Source organism: Salvelinus sp. IW2-2015, linkage group LG10 (assembly GCF_002910315.2).
Source record: "Salvelinus sp. IW2-2015 linkage group LG10, ASM291031v2, whole genome shotgun sequence".
In the NCBI taxonomy this organism is placed as follows: domain Eukaryota; kingdom Metazoa; phylum Chordata; class Actinopteri; order Salmoniformes; family Salmonidae; genus Salvelinus; species Salvelinus sp. IW2-2015.
This window is the reverse complement of record NC_036850.1, coordinates 5,343,250-5,349,829: the sequence shown is the minus strand read 5'-3', so window position 1 is coordinate 5,349,829 and position 6,580 is coordinate 5,343,250.

The following is a 6,580-nucleotide window of genomic DNA, read 5'->3' as shown; positions in this document are numbered from 1 at the left end:
TCTCTTTCAGCCTTAAAGCAACAGTCTGGGATTTCCAGTCATTTCGATTAATGACCAACTGTCTTATGTTATCGTAATCAAAACGAAATACCTATTCCTCCATTAGTTATGTTTTTGTTATTTTAGGAGAACTTTGTAAACTAATGTATAGCATCAAGTCATACTGAGACAAGTTGTGTTCTCATGGAATAGCATTCCTACAGCTAGAAATCAAGTGATATTTTCTTGTGAGAATGTCATGGTATGCATTTGATTCATTGTTTACATTTGTGTTGAAGACACGCTGATGGTATGCGCATCTTACAGGGTGTGACTTTAATGACAATGGACAGTTTAAAAAAAAAATGGTTTGACCTGCAATGACATTAGCATCCAAGCTATGTTGCTTTTTGTTTCGTTTTCTGCATTACCACATGAAGTAATGCGCCATTGTAACTCACTGCACTGGATGTTTGAACAAAGCCATGCAAGTTTTTTTTTTTTTTTTTTTTTTACTATGGTGTCAGAAAGCCTTTTGAGTTAAATCAAAGCTCACATAAGAGTATCTATGTACCCATGACTGTTTATGGAGAGCTTGGCATCTTCATGTTCCAATTGATCCTGCATAGCTCAGTGAAGACACGGTCAAACTAATGATCCTCTTTTTATAATTGATATGTCGGTTTTCATATTGGGGTAATCCTGTACTAAATCAGGCTCCCAATTTACTTTGTTATCCATACCACTGGAGACATTTTAATGAAACAAATGATGAATACCAAGACCTCCTTTTAATTGAAGCCAAAGAAAGACACCATTCAAGACATCATTCCTTTATTGTGTATAAGAGGTCATACTAGAAGTTCTGTAGTGATTCATATGTTGTTGATTTAAAGAATATTTGCTGGTCTGTGGAGTGTAATGAGGAGCAACCAGACGCTGCACTTGACACATTTMTGAAATTAATTATTCCAGTTACTAGTACGCACGCACCCATTAAGAAAATGACTGTTACAACACTGTTAAATCCCCTTGGACTGATGAGGAATTGTATGGTTGAGAGGGATGAGGRAAAAGGTATGGCAATTAAGTCYGGCAGCCCAACTGATTGGCAAAATTACTGCAAATTAAGAAATTATGTGACTAAGCTAAATATACTATACTATGAAACAAAGATACGTGATATAAAGAATGATAGTCAAATGCTTTGGAGCGCCTTAAATGAMATKTTGGGTAAAAAAAAAACAACTCGGCTCCATCACTCATTGAATCAGATGGCAATATCAGTGAGCCAACTACTTGAATTCTTTTTTTTTAATTGGCAAGATAAGCACATTTAGGGATGACATGCCAGCAACAAACGCTGACGCTACACATCCAAGTATATCAGACCAAATTATGACAGATAAGAATTGTACTTTTGAATTATTTAAAGTCAGTGTGGAGGAGGTGAAACAATTGTTGTCCATCAYCAATGACAAGCCACCGGGGTCTGACCATCCGGATGGAAGATTATTGGGTATAATAGCGGACGATATTGCCACTGYTATTTGCCACATCTTTAATTTAAACCTACTAGAGAGCGTGTGCCCTCAGGCCGGGAGGGAAGATAAAGTCMTTCCACTACCCAAGAATAGTAAAGCCCCCTTTACTGGCTCAAAAAGCTGACCAATCAGTCTGTTACCAACCCTTAGTACACTTCTGGAAAAGAATTGCTTTTGACCAGATACAATGCTATTTTACAGTAAACAAATTGACAGCAGACWTTCAGCACGCTAATAGGGAAGAAGGACATTCAACAAGCATAGCACTTACACAAATGACTGATGATTGGCTGAGAGAAATTGATGATAAAATGATTGTGGGGGCTGTCTTGTTAGACTTCAGTGCAGCTTTTGACGTTNTGATAGTGTTGGGACATGGTGTGTGGTGTGTGTTGTGTGTGTGGTGTGTGTGTGTGTGTGTGTGTGTGTGTCGTGTGTGTGGTGTGTGTGTGTGTGTTTGCCTGCATAGCGGGCCTAGTTGCTAAGTCATGCTGGGAGCTCTTTGAGGTGCTCAGGGCGTTTTTCATTGCCCCTTTTTCCCTCTCCTCCTCACCCAGGGTCCCGTTCACCAACAGGAGTGTTCCTCAAAACAGGAAATGAAATGGAGTGTTCTTACATAGAAGTACAGATTTAGAGGTTAAAAGTGTTGCTACAGCTGCTTCTCTCCAACCCAGTATGTTTATGACAACACTCAAGGCTATTGCTGCATATATACTGACCGCCGCGATCGGAAAGAGCTGTAGCATGTGGGTACCTATTAATAACAAAAACGTCAGGTAGCCTGCTACCTCCTTGTCGAAAAAAGGTCAAAATATATCTCCTGTCTTTGTACACAAGGAAGACGCAACCCAGCTGGGCCGGTGTCGGCAGGGCTCTGTTCTCCTCGGATTAGAAAAGTCTTTGCCGATTTCAGACGGAAATGGGTCCAACATTCCTGGTTTCCCACCGTTCTGTATGTCTGCTCTGAGGAGATCAGTTACACTATCAAAGCCTCAGCCTCCAAGACGCACACACAACACACACACCACACACACCACCCTACACACACACACCACACACACACACACACACACTCTGCTACTAGTGTTTCCCTGTGGACAGCCTGGCATCACTGGTGAAACTTTTGTATCGTACATTAGTTCTATATTGCATAGGCACCTTCTTTTGAATTATTTAACAGGTTGTCTTTTGGATGGGGAGAAGGGAAAATGTTGATATTTGCCCTAGTTTTTACCTTGCATAGTGACACAGAACAGAACAGAAGAGAACATTAGTTAGAGAGTACAATTTACCACTATTGAAACTCTCTGGAAGTATCTTTGTCTCTGTACATCCCCTGAAACAGTTTATGTTGTCCTATATACCCTAAACATTCTACAGTATGTTGTCTAAAGCCCTGAAACATTCTTACAGTAATGGTTTTTGCTCTATAGACTCCTGAAACATTCTACAGTATGTTTGTCTATAGACCCTGAACACATATCTACAGTATGTTGGTTATAGACCCTGAAGCATTCTACAGTATGTTGTCTATAGACCCTGATTCAGTATTGCTTTATGCTTCTACAGTTGTTGTCTATAGACCCTGAACATTCTACGTATGTTTGTCTATAGACCCTGACATTCTACAGTAGTTGTCTATAGACCCTGAACATTCTACAGTATGTTGTCTATAGACCCTGAAAACTTCACAGTATGTTGTCTACTAGACCCTGAAACACTTCTACGTATGTTCGTCTATAAGCTGAAACATTCACAGTATTTTGTCTATAGCCCTGAAACATTCTCCCAGTATGTATGTCTTAAGACCCCTGAAACATTCTACAGTATGTCATCGCTCGGAACACTCGTTGTATAGACCCTGAAACGATTCTACAGTATGTTGTCTATAAGACCCTGAAACATTCTACAGTTGTTGTCTATAGACCCTGAAAACATTCTACAGTATGTTGCTTATAGACCCTGGAACATTCTACAGTTATGTTGTCCTATAGCCCTGAACATTCATACAGTATGTTGTCTATAGACCCTGAAACATTCTACAGGACTGTTTGTCTAAGACCCTGTAAACATTCTACAGTTGTTGTCTATAGACCTGAAACATTCTAGCAGTATATTGTCCTGAAGACCCTGAAACATTCTAACAGTATTTGTTCTGGAGACCCTGAAACATTCTACTAGTATGTTGTCTATAACCCTGAAACATTCTACAGATTCTATGTGTCTATAGGACCCTGAAACATTCTACAGTATGTTTGTCATAGACCCTGAAAACATCTACAGTGTATGTTGTCTATAGACCCTTGAAACATCTACATGTATGTTGTCTATATACCCTGAAACATTCTACAGTATGTTGTCTATAGACCCTGTAACATTCTACAGTATGTTGTCTATAGACCCTGAACATTCTACAGGTATGTTTGTCTATAGAACCTGAAACATTCTACAGTATGTTGTCTATGAGACCTGAAACATTCTACAGTATGTTGTCTATAGACCCTGAAACATTCTACAGTGATGTTGTCTATAGACCCTGAAACATTCTACAGTATGTTGTCATAGACCTGAAAACATTCTACAGTATGTTGTCTATAGACCCTGAAACATTCTACAGTATGTTTGTCTATAGACCCTGAAACAATTCTACGTAATGTTGTTCTATAGACCCCTGAAACATATTAGCAGTATGTGTCTAAGACCCTGAAACATTCTACAGGTATGTTGTCTATAGACCGAACTCCAGTTGTGTCATAGACCTAACTCTACAGTATGTTGTCATAGACTAATTCTACGAACTGCTATACGAAACATTACTATTGTCGACCCTGACATTTATCGTATTGTCTATAGACCCTGAAACAAGGTTTTCTATGACCCTGACATTCTACAGTATGTTGTTCTATAGACCTGAAACATTCTACAGTTATATTGTCTGAAGACCTGAAACATTCTACAGTATGTTGTATATATACCTGAAACATTACAGTATGTGTGTCTATAGACCCTGAACATTCTCAGTATGTTGTCTATAGACCCTGAAACATTCTACCAGTATGTGTCTATAGACCTGAAAACATTCTACAGTATGGTCATTATACCCTGAAACATTCTACAAGTTAGTTGTCTATAGACCTGAAACATTCTACCAGTATGTTGTCTATAGACCCTGAACATTCTACAGTATGTTTGTCTAATAGACCTGAAACATTTACAGTATGTTGTTATAGACCCTAAACATTCTACGTATGTTGTCTATAGACTCGTAACATATCTACAGTATGTTGTCTTATAGACCCTGAAATCACAGTATGTTGTCCTAATAGACTCCTGGAAACATTCTAAGTATGTTGTCTAAGACCACTGAACATCTACACGTAGTTGTCTATAGAACCCTGAAACATTCTCAGTATGTTAGACTGACTTCATGTGTGATAGACCCTGAAACATTCTACAGTTGTTACCCGACATTCTACAGTATGTTGTCTATAGACCCTGAAACATTCTACAGTATATTGTCTGAAGACCCTGAAACATTCTACAGTATGTTGTCTATAGACCCTGAAACATTCTACAGTATGTTGTCTATAGACCCTGAAACATTCTACAGTATGTTGTCTATCTCTCTATCTATATCCTTCTCTCTTTAAGCTGCAGTGTGGGTGTTAATAGAGGAGAGTAGTGAAATATGCTGCTGTGTAGGTAAAGTATTGAGCTTGTGGCACAAACAAAACAAGACACACACACACATACACACACACTCTTCTCCTGAACACAGAGGGAGAGTAAATATGCTTGTCACCTTTAAAACGTTCCCCCTTCGTCCGGCTGGGCTGAATAGACCCTTTGTATATCATTAGCTGGTACTCACTGGCCCTCACAGGGCTTAGTTTGGCTGGTGCAGTCTGGAGGAGAGAGGAGAGGAGGAGGGGAGAGGGAGGAGGAGAGAGGAGGGGAGAGGGAGGRGGAGAGGAGAGGAGGGGGGGAGGAGGAGGAGAAAGTAGAGGAAGAGAGGAGGAGTGTGAAACTTAACTCTGTCCTGTGTGGATGGCTGTAGTTTGTCTTCACCTCTGTCCTACATCAGTGCTGCATCATGGAGTGGGGATACTATGTACCAATCTATTTACTGGAGTAAGTGCTGTTTATAGTGACTATGTGTTCTAGTTGTTTCTGTTAGATGTACACAGTCTTGTGGTCTATTGATTGATGGGTTTATGACTGTAGGCTTTTGAGTGACCTTTAAATCTCCGTGACACCAGTTCATTCACAGTATGAGTATCAACTTGTGTTACAGTCAGTCACTCAGTAGTTGGTTAGTAGTGTACAGTCAGTCACTCAGTAGTTGGTCAGTAGTGTACAGTCAGTCACTCAGTAGCTGGTCAGTAGTGTACAGTCAGTCACTCAGTAGCTGGTCAGTAGTGTACAGTCAGTCACTCAGTAGCTGGTCAGTAGTGTTACAGTCAGTCACTCAGTAGCTGGTCAGTAGTGTACAGTCAGTCACTCAGTAGCTGGTCAGTAGTGTACAGTCAGTCACTCAGTAGTTGGTCAGTAGTGTACAGTCAGTCACTCAGTAGCTGGTCAGTAGTGTACAGTCAGTCACTCAGTAGGTGGTCAGTAGTGTTACAGTCAGTCACTCAGTAGCTGGTCAGTAGTGTACAGTCAGTCACTCAGTAGCTGGTCAGTAGTGTACAGTCAACTTAACACTACTGACCAGCACGGTACTTGACTGTACTAACTGACATAGATTGGCTGACTGTACCTACTGACCACTACTGAAGTGACTGAGACTGTACACTACTGACCGAAGGTAACTTGAGTGACGACGTAACACTATCTGACCAACTACTGAGTGAACTGACTGTAACACTTACTGAACCAGCTACTGAGTGACCTGACGTACTACGAACCACTACTGGTGACTACCACTATGACCAATGATGTGACTGACTGTAACACTACTGACCAACTACTGATGACTGACGTACACTACTGAACCAACTACGTGAGTGACTGCACTGTACACACTGACCAAGCTACTGATGACTGATTGACTGTCA